Source organism: Ursus maritimus, unplaced genomic scaffold (genome assembly GCF_017311325.1).
Source record: "Ursus maritimus isolate PB19 unplaced genomic scaffold, ASM1731132v1 scaffold_5, whole genome shotgun sequence".
Lineage (NCBI taxonomy): Eukaryota > Metazoa > Chordata > Mammalia > Carnivora > Ursidae > Ursus > Ursus maritimus.
Window position 1 is genome coordinate 37,469,946 of NW_024426663.1, and position 12,850 is coordinate 37,482,795.

A 12,850-nucleotide genomic window follows, 5' to 3' on the forward strand; every position below is an offset into this window, starting at 1 on the left:
CACTAGGACCAGAGATTCTGAGTCATCTGATGGGCCAGCCCAAGTCTGTCCCACCCTTCCCACCCCCACCATCATAATGCGAAAGGTAAAGCTACATGATAGTCCATTTCCAAAGGCTAAAGATGCTGAGTAGACAAAAAAAGTAATAAATCTACATCTCATTCTTTCCAGAGACATCTCAGTGCAAGGGATCTATTATCAGACAGACCTGCACCATTCACTAGCCTGAGCAAGTTACCTAACTCCTGTGAGGCTCATTTTTTCTCATTTGTATCAAACTTGGAAAGTTGTTGCAAGGTTGAAGATCATCTATAGTAGCGCTATTCAGCTACTTCCCTTGCTCCCTTCTGTGTGCATTCCTGTCTAATTGCATGTCCCCAAGGGGATCCCCTCAAACGCCAGTCCTCAGCCTGTAGTGAACAAGACAGCATTCCCGTGCACCCACCCACTCCCCTACAGGCCCAACTCCTGGAGCTGTCCTCTGGCTGCCTGGAAATTGTACCACCTTTTTTTGTCCTCATTTCCAATTGGGTGGACTTCCCTGCCCCACTCTTGATGTCTTAGTCTGTGCCCCTGCTGTAACAAAATGCCACAGACTGAGTGCCTTACAGGCAACAGAAATTCATTTTTTCACAACAGGTGGAAGCTACAACTAATTACATTCCTTGAAGCTGGGCAGCAAGATCTTGCTTACAGGGGCATCTGTTTGGTGACTTGTCATGTCTGCCACATCCTCCAAGATTCTGTTTAAGAAGAAATTTCTCAAGAATCAAAGTGTGATCTCAAAAGAGGCATCCTGATTATGTTAAGTACATGAGAAAGACTGGGGGCAGGAGATCCTTCTCAATCACATCACAAAGATGCAGCCTATTCAGTCAAGCCAGCCTTACCCAAACCACCCCAATCTCCTCTAAGACCTCTCAAACCACAGATCCTTCCATCCTTTCTGAGCCCCCTTCTAGGTATTGGTGTTCTCCCAGGTGTCTATCTAACATCTGAAAGATCAGAGCCAGGCCGGCGGCCTCAGAGAAGCCAATACCTTAGAGTACCTACAACGTCATACAATTAACTAATACCTACTATATGGTGCAACTATAACTATTTTACAGGTTAAGAAACTGAGGCTCGGTAAGGATAGTTAACCAAAGACACTCAATGAGTAAATGGGGCTCTAAGTAATCCATGCCTCTTGCCCTTCAAAGTGTGCATTCTTTCTATTGGCCATTTAGGAGACTGTGTAAAACATTTCCCAGAAAGCTTTTCAACCACTATGGTTTTAACGTATTTTGTGTTTAACTAGATGTATTTCAGGCTATTCAAGAATGCTTGGCTCTCTGAAATGACCCATCCCAAAAGAAATGAGATTTTTAGAAAATGAAGATTTTACTCTCCCACAAATTCCATACAAGAGTTCTGCATGAAAACTATTAGCTCTCTTTTATAAAAATAGCTAACACATGCCAGTTAACTCTTGATAGCTAATCCCTTTCCAACTTTGAAGGCTCATTCTTGGTCTCGTCTACCTCTGCCAAGGAGTTTTACAGTTTCAGTTGACCTTGGCTATACCATTGAACAGTGTTTGCCTGTGAAGGCCCTATTGACCTGAAGGCTCTGATCCTTGATTTGTTATTCACACCATATCCACCCTGCCCTTGTGTGACAACTTAATATACATACAGGGACAGCAAGGTCCAAACCTTACTCATTAAAACGAGTAAGCCAGAATTACTACAGGGACCAGTATCAAAAACACCACACACACAAAAATAGTCCTTACTTTCACTTGTTTATATTTAAGAGAGTCTGACAGCCTTCCTTGTGGGAAAGCACTCTTGAAGACACACTGCTCCCACCAGTGCCACGGGAAGGGCAGACAGGCAAGCAAAGCACTTGGCTAATGAGGACAGAGGCATCTGCATTCGGTATTTGAAGAAGACAAAGAGAACTGGAAACGTATTTGTTTAACCGCATTACTTATTGCTTTACTATTATTCCTGTTTAATATTGGTAATGTCCCCGCAGTCATGTATCTTCAATGCTGGAATCCACAGTTTGAGAGGCTTAACTCCTTGCTACAAAACAAACATGTGTGAGTGTCTCAGGAACCGGCAGATGTGATCTGAAACTTAACACCAAGCCTGCTCGATGCATAGATTATTGGGAAAAGGAAAAGACAAGGGGTTTTCATGAACGTGGTGGGGTTTTTTCCTGCCCTAGAACCACATCGATCCCCATCTTAAAAAGCAAATTGAAGAGTAAACGGATATACTCTAAGCCAAGTTAACTAAAATTAAGTTATTCATCCAAAGTAGGCTGCACAGAACTGAGGCTTTGGGGCCAAGAGAAACTGGGGTCATGAATACTGTGTTATTCACTTGTTTTTAATACAAGCTGCTCCGTTTGGAAAGGTGAGTTGGGAAGGTGATGGCTCTCTAGGCAGAACACAATATGCCTTCGGCTTCGGGGCTCTGAGCAGCCAGGGTGCAGCACTGCTGATCCCTGTCACAGCATGTCCCTGGTTGCCTGTCGCTCTCACTTTGGCTCAGTTGAGATGGAGCTGGGGTTGGTGCCAGCAAGATCTCCACGATACGTGATACCCACCCCTGCAGGAAAGTCAGCTTACTCCTGGAAAAGCATCACTCATTTTAAAACTTCTCATACAGAAATGCAGAAAACCTCACAAAATAAATGTAGAGTTTAGTCAACTACTAAAGCAGACAGCCTTTTAATCACCATTCAGGTCAGTAAACAGGACTGTGCTGGCAACCTCAGAAACGCCTTCACATGCCCCAGCAGCAAGCCCTTCCGTTCCACCCCCCCCCCCCCCCGTNCCGAGTAAGTACCGCTCTGATTTTTAGAGAAGAATTTTTTGGTTTCCTTAGAGTTTTTCACCCAAGTGATAAAAACTATAGCTTAGTCTTGCCTACTAAGAAGAAAAGGTGTATTTTAAGTCTCTTCAAACCCGCAAATACCCCCTAAATCCTTTTCTTTTCCTTATAATTTATCTGTCGAAGAGCTCACGATGTTTGGCCGGTAGTTTGCCCCATCTGGATTTGGCTGACAGTTCACTGCTGGTACATTCCAACGTGTTCTCCTGCACTTGGGATTTCCCACACAGTAGAAGCTGGGTTCTCTCTAGTGCTTGAGTGAAACAAGTCAGAAACCAAAATTCCATCCTTCTCTCTCCCAACCCCCAAGAAAGGGCCCTCCCTCCAAGGTACAGAGTCACCCTCCCTGGGCACCTCACCCCTTTCATGTTTTTATATTCTCTTCCCAGCTTGTCCCACTGCCTGAAACACCGTGCCTGCTTTCTCCACCTAGAAACCCACTACATGGCCCTTAGGGCTCAATTCAAAAGTCACATGTCACTCACAAGTCTGTGAAGTCTTCCCACAAGCCCTCAGCAAAATATGTCACCGGGTCCTGGCCGTGTTCTCTCCCCCTCTATCACAGCACTTGCTAACACCATGTCATAACTGCCTGAACTCTCTCCACCACCACCATCCCCGCCCCATCCCCGCACCTTGAAAGCAGCAACCATCTTAAGTAAGCAGATACTCAGTGTGGTCAACAGCCCTGGATCCCTAACACTCCCCCACTACCCCATGGTCCACAGAGGGGCACTCTCTCACAAGGACCTTGCTTCCTTTCCCAGTGCCTACAAGGTGCTCTGCTCATTTGTTTCCAAACACACAGCATGCTTCCCTACCCTCAACTTCTCTTTTCTTGAGAAGGATCTGTACCCTTGTCCGATCTGAAGTTGGCTTGGAACTTGGCATTCAAAGAGAAGGATCATAGAACACCACCCCATCCCCTGCCTGCCCTGTAGCTCAGCTCAACAGTACCTACAGCAGAATGCCGCCTTGCTTCAGTCACACCAACAACCAAGGCAAGTAACACTGGCTACACAAGCCCCAGTCACACCCATATTCGGGAAAGATGGGCAAGCCACGAGGGAGGTATTCCCATACCATTCCATTAAACTCTCACCTTCCAAATGTGGCTTCAAAATCACTCCCTACGAACTTTCTCTGATTACCTTGACCCAATTCTCTTAATCTCTCTACTCAATGAGCCTTCATTAATTATGTACCTAGAGATTTTCCTCTAGTCATATGCTCTCACTTTATTATTTTATGAATATGCTTTCATTTCTTTTCGTACGCAGTTCCTTGAGAGAAAGATCTGAATGCACACTGTTCTCTGAACCCCTGGACCATGTTAGTTCACACTTCTGCACAGAGGACAGACCCCATAATTGCCATAGACTGACAGACGTACGTGACTATACAGGTAACCGGACACTTGTAATTCTCAAGTACGAGAACTGAAAGAGCTGAAGGAGAAAAGATAAAATTTCCAGGCTTCTGAAGAACATTTTTTTCAAAATGTCTTTTTCTTTTCCTGAATGGTGCTTTTTTTTTTTTTCTTACTAACCCACTGAAATTTGCTCAGCTGTCAATCTCTAGAGCTCTTTAAATAAAGAATTGTTGATCAAGTTTTGACGGTTCAAAGAATTGAGAGTCTTAAATATAATCAATTGTATTACTCTGAGTACTGGTATAGCTACTTGTGATCATCATCAGTAAATGCCCTGGGTCAGTGTTTTCTCAGCAGCTGTAGAGTTTTCACGAATTCTTCCCACAGTCCCCCTGATACAATAATTGTTCCTCTGAAGCAACGAGCCATCCTAATAATGCTGTGGGTCAAATGTGAATTATTTGAATTATTACTTTTTACTTTCCAAAGGGAATATCTTTCAGGTCCCGGACTTACAGATCTGCGACAGTTTAGAGTAAATGTTGATACTTAAGACATTTGGCCAAATTTGGACTTAAGAAACTTATGTCTTCTGATAGAAAGTAGGTCTCCAGAAGACTCAGGTCACCTATTCATTTACCTAAAGTTTTACGAAAAAACAAACAGAGCGTTTGTGTCTCTCGTGTGTGTATGAAATATATTCGAATCGTACTACTCAGGTTAGAGCCCTTTACAATAAGCTGAGGGAAGGACATCACACATTCCAGAAAACTAACGGGAAGTTCCTTGGGATCTTTGCTCATATTTTTTTCAGTCAATAAATTAAGGAATGATCTAGATCCTTTACAGAAAAGATATGAGGTAGGATTCTGCCATTGTGCACGTTTTTGTGTTCAAATCATTCACTAGTAAATACATAATTAGACTTCACCTATTACTTTTAAAAAGAATTACAGCCTTGATTACACTTACCAAGGTAAAACATATTTTATTTATTCATGGTAAATTTAAGTATTTAAATTGGAAGGTATTTCTTAAAATAAATGAGTGGTCAATTTTGATCAAATGAAAGAATCGATCACACTATTTGTAGTGTGATCTCTCAGTAGCCTGGGCCCCTAGCAACTGGAAGGCTACAGCCCTTGGGCTCTCTTATTCACCTCTGACAGTTTTCTAAACACCCTCCCTCTGTCTTCTCTCTTCTTCCAAAGATGGTGACTACTTGGGTCATTCTGATTTCTAGTGGTAACCACAGCACCCCCCCCCCCACCGCCCAGGATATTTTATTCCACAAACTTATCTCTTTTCTCCCTCTTTCCATGCTCCCTAAAATAATCAGTCTGACCCTTGTAGTTCTACATTATTACTATGAGGGAAATAACGAGTTCGGAAAAATCCTAAAAAGTTATATCCATAACTTAAGAAACCAGAAACATTTACAGATTCTTTCTAGACGTGATTGTCCAATACGGTAGCCCCTAGATACATTTAAAGATAAATTTAAATTTATCTATTTAAAGATAAATTTAAATAAATTAATATGAAATGAAATTTAAATTTCAGTTCCTTGGTCTCCCAAGCCCTATTTCAAGTGCTTGATAGCCACAGCTAAGGTATTGGATGACACACAAAATTCCCATCGTCACAGAAAGTTCTATGGGGCAGAGTGCTTTTATAGATTCCCTTCTCTGAAGGAGAGTTCTAATGTTGTGGGGTTTTTTTGTTTGTTTGTTTTGTTTTGTTTTTATTCTATAATGTTTTTCTTTCACCAAAAGTCCTTCTCTCTTGCTGAGGATATCATCCACCTTCAGGCCTCACCAGACCTCCTCCCAAAGGTATGTTCAAGCAGGACAGGCATCCTGTTTCTGAATCAAGTGGATCAGATATGCCTCATCATGAGGTCCATCATGAGTACCTCATACGAATGAATGTTAGGGGAACTCTTGTACCCACAGAGATTTAAGGAAATGGGCAAGCCTGAAGGAGCTTCGTCTTCCGCAAAAAGGTAGGTAGAGACCAGGGAAGGGACAGTGAAGCAACTGAGGGAGCCGGTCAGAGATTCAGATACAGTACTCTGTCTCTTCTTAGGAGAGGAAATTTAGAATTCCAGTAATACCTCACTGTGTGCAACACTCAATGGTGTGTAAACAAATAGGTAAAGAACGGAAGTGCACAATGACAAGAACCCTGCAGTGAAAATGCAAAAATCCTTTTTCAAGTGTAAAGTGTCAACCATTTAAACAATCAAGGCTTTCAAAAAGAAACCCGGGTGCACCTGTAAAGCAAGAGCCCCAAGGCTGGAAGCATTTTACTAACACAAAGGACTTTTCCATCGACTGTTCAGGCTGTGAGGTCCTTACAGGCCAGTCTTCAAACCTGGCTGTCTCCAGCCGAGCACTGAGCCGGATACACCACGGGCACCAGGATAGTGTTGTTGAGTGTTTCACAAACACATGTATTTCTAACTTTGGCTCCTTCCTTCTACTGTCATCCTCCCAACAATTGTGGATGTATAAACACCATGGATTGCTGAGCCAACTCATGTGTCTCATTTCCTTTCATCAGCCTCATTGTTTTTCTATTTGCTCGATTTCCCACGAAAACTTCTGCTAGGGGCTCAGGCTACTGAGAGATCACACTACAAACTTCAGAAATCTGTAAATGTTTCTGATTCTTCCTAACAGCTCTGCAGAGCCACGCAATGTTCTTCTTCATTAGTTCAGCCTTACCATGTCATCTATTGGTCCCATTTCTTCCCGGGCAACCTCCCTCCTGACATCCCCTGTTTTTGTCCAGTCAGACCTGGTTCACACCCAGGCTACTGTAAATTGTTGACTGGGGCTTCTCTTTCACTGCTTACCTAGGACCCATTTCCTGGACTCTCATCCTGTCCTACCTTGATTTACTTCCTTATTTTGCTACAGAACATTCCCTAGTTGTTTTTTTAACACAGGATGAGTGGAATATAAGTGTCTGAAATTGTCTTTACCCTCACATTTGATTGGTAATTTAGTAGCGTTAAGAATTTTAGGCTGACAGTCACTTTTACTCGGATTTTGAAGGTCTTGCTCCATTGCCTTCAAGATTTCTATACTGATGATGAGAAGCCTGATGTCATTTTGACTCCTGATCTTTTGTATGTGATCCACTTTTTTCCTTCTTTAATATACCCTGATATGGATCTTTCTGAAATTGTTATTATTCTCTGGGCAGTGAACTTGATGGACACTCTATGTCTAGAGATGTAGTCCTTCAGTCCTGGGAATTATTACATCCTTTTTCTATGAAATTGGTTGAAAATGTGAATAAAACAAAGTGGCTTGACTTTCCCACAGGTAAGAGGGAATTCTTTGCTGCCTTTGGATCCCAACTGAAATATTTGCTCTTCCTTGGTCTTGAGCTTATGGATGGGCCTTTGGCTGGGAACTATGCCATTGGTTTTCCCGGTTCTCAGGTCTTCGGACTCACGCTAGAACTACACCATTGGTTCTTTTGGGTTTCCAGTTTGCTAACTCACCCTGCAAATCTTGAGACTTGCCCACCTCTATGAGGGTGTGAGCTACTTCGTTAAAAGTCATCTCTATACACAAACACACTCTATTGGTTCTGTTTCCCTGGAGTCCTCTGATCAGTACAATTGCTCCTGTGTGAGGGGGACACACTAAAATGCTGCTTTGAAAACTCTGGCTCTGGGCAGGGCTTTTTGACTAGAGGGTTTCACTGTCAACACTTGCAGTTCTTTCTTCTGCAGCTCTTCAGTCTTCCCAAGGAAGCATCTTCTAATCTTCTGCCTCAGGAAGTATAAATGTGGTAGATGGGTGGAGGAAGAGCCAGAGGGTCTGAGAATTCAGTATTTTCAAGATGCATCTTGAAAATTGCATCTTCATGATGCAAGATGCTTAGGCTCTGATGCACTAAGTCATGCATTGCAGTTAATGATGGAACTGCTCTCCTACGCATTAAAAAAGCACTGTGTACCATCCTTGGAAGAACTGAAGGAATGGTCACTCAAACTATTCTCTGTAGGACTTAATTCTCTTGCAGAATCCCACATGAGAACAGCCAGTAACAACTGCATGTCAACACTCTCAGGGTCTCTCCTGGTTGTCAGCCCCACAACTCACCCACCGTCTTACAAGTCCTACAGTTACTGGGGTTCTGCACAGGACATGCTTGCCCCTCTGTACACACTTAGATTGAAGCCTCCTCTTTTTTTTTTAAGATTCTTATTTATTTGAGACAGAGAGTATGAGAGAGAGCACCAGCTGGGGGTGGAGCTGAGGCAAAGGGAGAAGCAGACTCCTCACTGATCAGGGAGCCTGACGTGGGGCTGAATCCCAGGACCCAGGGATTATGACCTGAGCTGAAGGCAGGTGCTTAACTAACTGAGCCATGCAGGCACCCCCTGACTCTTCTTAATCAGATACCTCCACCCGCCTGCTTTCAATCTTATAGCAATTCATTGCTATTGCACATTCCTTGTTGTCTCCATGCTTCTAATCTGGCTTTCTGGCTTAAAAGCATTTTATTCCCTTACAGTCGTTTTGGTGGAATTTATAGGATAAGAGATGACTCAATGTATCCATTTACCATGATAACCCAGAAGCCCAGGTATTCTGAGTACATGATTAATACTCTAACTAGGATTATGTAATTTATCACCCAAATGAGGACATCACTGAGAGTGAAAGGGACTCTAAAAATAATTACTACTACATAATTTTACACACTTTTTATTAACTAACAAATTGGTATTATATTAGTGGATCTATAAGAAAGTGGATCTAATCTGGGGTGCTTGAGTGGCTCAGTTGGTTAAGGGTCTGCCTTCAGCTCAGGTCATGATCCCAGGGTCCTGGGATCAGCCCCACATTGGGCTCCCTGCTTAGCAGGGAGTCTGCTTCTCCCTTTCTCTCTGCTCCTCCCCCTGCCTGTGCTCTCCCTCTCATGCTCTCTCTCTCAAATAAATAAAATCTTAAAGAAAAAGTTCTAATCTATTTTCAGATTTAAAAACTTTCTAGAACATTTTAATTAATATATCTAAAATAAAATTACATACCCATGTACATTAAAGTAAAAATTTTAACAATTCCTTATATTGATTATCTGAATATTTAAAGACTGAATAAAGATTGGGGGAACATTTTCATTTAATCCATTTTTTTGGGTCATATCTCTTTCTAATAACATGTCACAGTTACTTTTCTGAATATACTTTTTTTATCGTATAACTCTCAGGTGTACAACATTAAATTCAACATCTGTGTACACTACAAAGTGATTATCCCCAAAACTCTAGTTACTATCCATCACCCTATACCCCTTCACCCCTTTTGCATATCCCCCCAACTCCCTCCCTCTTTGGTAACCACTGATCTGGTCTGTGAATTTGTTTCGTTTTGTTTCTTCACTAGGGGTTTTTTGTCTGTTTTGGGGGGGTTCTTTCTGTTTGGGGGTATTCTTTATTTTTTTTAGATTCTAAATGAGTGGAATCATATGGTATTTGTCTTTTTCCTTCTGAGTTAATTCACTTAGGATAATATTCTCAAGGTCCATCCACGTTTTCTCAAATGGCATCGATGGACGATTAGGTTCTCCCATATCTTGACTATTGTAAATAATGCTTCCACGAGCACAGGGGAGCATTTATCTTTTCAAGGTCGTGTTTTCATTTTCTTTGGATACCCAGTAATGGAATAACTGCATCACATGGTAATTCCATTCTTAATTTTTTGAAGATTCTCCATACTGTTTTCCATAGTGTTTATAGCAATTTATAATCCTGCCAACTTTGCACAAGGGCTCCTTTTCTTCATATCCTCTCCAACTTGTTAATGCTTGTCTTTTGATACTAGCACTCTGGCTGGTGTTAGATGATATCTCACTGTGGTTTTGAGATGCATTTCCTTAATAACTCATAAGGCTGAACATCTTTTCACGTGCCTGTTGGCCATCTATATATCTTCTTTGGAAAAATGTCTATTTAGATCCTCTGCCCATTTTTAAATTAGGTTGTTTGCTTTTTTTGTTGTTGAGTTGTAGTTCTTTGTGCATTTTATTTATTAACTGCTTATTGGATGTATGATTTGCAAATATCTTCTCCTATTCAGTAGGTGGCCTTTTCATTTTGATGGTTCCTTTCATTATACAGAAGCTTTTGTTTAAAGTATAATTATTTAGTATAGTTATTTTTAAAATTTTCCTAACATTTACTGTAACATTTTCAATATTATATTTATAGTTACCAAATTTGCAATTGTTGACCCCATCAATTGACTTTTCTCTCTAGGCCATAATATTTTAAGTGAGAAAATACACTCTGTATAGGGGTTCAGGTAGATGGGAAGTTCATTGCAAATTCCACTAATGGAAGGTATTGTCACTTCTCCTTTTTTTTTTTAAGGTAGGCTCTACACCCAACACAGCACTTGAACTCACGACCCTAAGATTAAGAGCTGCATGCTCTACCGAATGAGCCAGCCAAGTGCCCACTCAATTTTACATTTTAAAATTGAAATGTTTAAATATCTGAGCCCCATATTTTCACATGTACTTCCTTTTTGACTCAATTCAGAGTAATTTTCCTTGACCATTTTATAGGATAAAACTTGTCAAATATATTGTCTCTGTTTATTATTAAAGTGATTTTTATGAAAAGAAATGCTTTTTCATGAATGAAATGCAACCAATATTTAAAGGACTCCTTTACAAAGTAATATAATACTATCATGGGTCACTCATGTGGACGTGTAGTTCTCCAAAGGCTCAAGATTTTGATGATGGACAGTAAAGACAGAACAAGTACAGCCAGACTGAAATATCTTTCTAAATTCAGCACCAGCTTTGTCACAAAAAAAAAAAAAAATTTTGTAGCTCAGTTCCTTTATGCATATATAACAATATTTGTAAATCTTAACTACAACTTCTATTTTTATTGGTAGAGTACTGCGACTTGTTTGAACACACAATTATGAATTATGCATGTATACAATCAATTCCAAATACATTTCTGCTCCATAGTTTCCCAATTTAGTAAGAACATTGTTATTGCTATGATTTTGTGCCTTACCAAAATTTGTATTTGTACAAAAACAAATCATGTTCTCTTCAATGTTAAATCTCTGAACTGTATTTATAAGTGAAATTCACTATGATGTCAGATATTTCAAATTCAACATAATGAATTTCTAAAAAGCTTTACTTTGACTCCATCAATTTTATGGAAAAAATGACACCTTATTGATATTAATGGATTTTGTCTGAAGCATCTGATGTCATGGACTTAAAACAAGCATTAGTTTTCTGTTTGCAAATTCTTTCTTTGTTAATGGACACAACACATTGCCAGTTATTGCTTCATTTGTACATGTACAAGAGAATGTGCAATTAAAAATCAGAGAAATTGGGGCGCCTGGGTGGCTCAGTCGTTAAGCATGTGCCTTCTGCTCAGGGTGTGATCCCAGAGTCCTGGGATTGAGCCCCACATCAGGCTCCTCGTCTGAGAGCCTGCTTCTTCCTCTCCCACTCTCCCTGCCTGTGTTCCCTCTCTCGCTGGCTGTCTCTCTTTCTCTCTCAAATAAATAAAATCTTAAAAAAAAAAAAAAAAGAGAGAGAGAGAGAGAAATTAACTTATAACAACAGTCATTTTATCCAAAGAAAAGTCATACTTCGCAAAGTGATGTATAAGCATACTTTCTGCAGCTTTACATGTTGAATTGTCTTTAAACATGATATTCTTAGAATAACTACCAACTTTTCAAGTAGATTTTCATAGTTCTTCAGCAAATTTGTGTCTATTTTTCAGTGAACAAAGATGTCACCACTGACTGCATGGTGAATGGTAACATTTATTTATTTTTTTTTTTTGCTCACATCACGTTTTTTGAGAAACCAAAATTCAGTTTTTAATTTTTCATTAAACATGTGCACTTAAAAAGCTCATTGCTTAGACAAAATAGGGGCATAAGGAATTCCAAAAGCCCACTCTTCCATACAAGCAATGAAAGAACTGACAAAACCATAACCAACTTTTGTGGATCATTGGAAACTAACCAAAGGCTAGCAGCAACCCCCAGAAGTACTTATTCAAGAAAAGCGGCTGAATCTCAATAAGAACAGTGAGGCTTGTGGCATCTTAACTTACTTTGTTATGGTTTCCTAGTCCCTAGCTCAACAGTAGCCTTGAAAATTACCTTCTACCTTCCTGGTAACAGTGGAGCAGAGAGCAGACAGGCATCAATTGCAAATTGTCCTTAGCTGATCTAGCTGGTGGCTCTTGGAAGGAGCTTCTCAAAAGCTCCTGACCTGACTGGTACTCTCATCTTGTGCTAAAGCAAGTGGGTCAAGACTCTGTGGAAAATACATATAGGCAAATATTGTAGTCCCTGTTGCCTAATGCAATAAGTAACCACTGGAACAAACAACAGATGAACCAAAAAAGACTTGGGAGGAAAGTCTTGGAGTGAGATGTTTAAAAGAAAAAGAAAAAGAAAAAAAAAACGTAAGGGCTTAGAAAGCTCTGACATATTCCAGGGAATTTAGGAAGTCATACACATGCCTAGGTCATGCTCAGATTCAGCTGTGTTCAGGC

General features: G+C 40.6%; 1 long non-coding RNA gene across 2 annotated transcripts in view; it reads right to left on the reverse strand.

Moving 5' to 3' along the window:
• LOC121100714 overlaps window positions 1-12,850 on the reverse strand; it is a 255,288-nt gene that overhangs the window by 62,183 nt on the left and 180,255 nt on the right. The gene's annotated exons all lie outside the window — the stretch shown is intronic.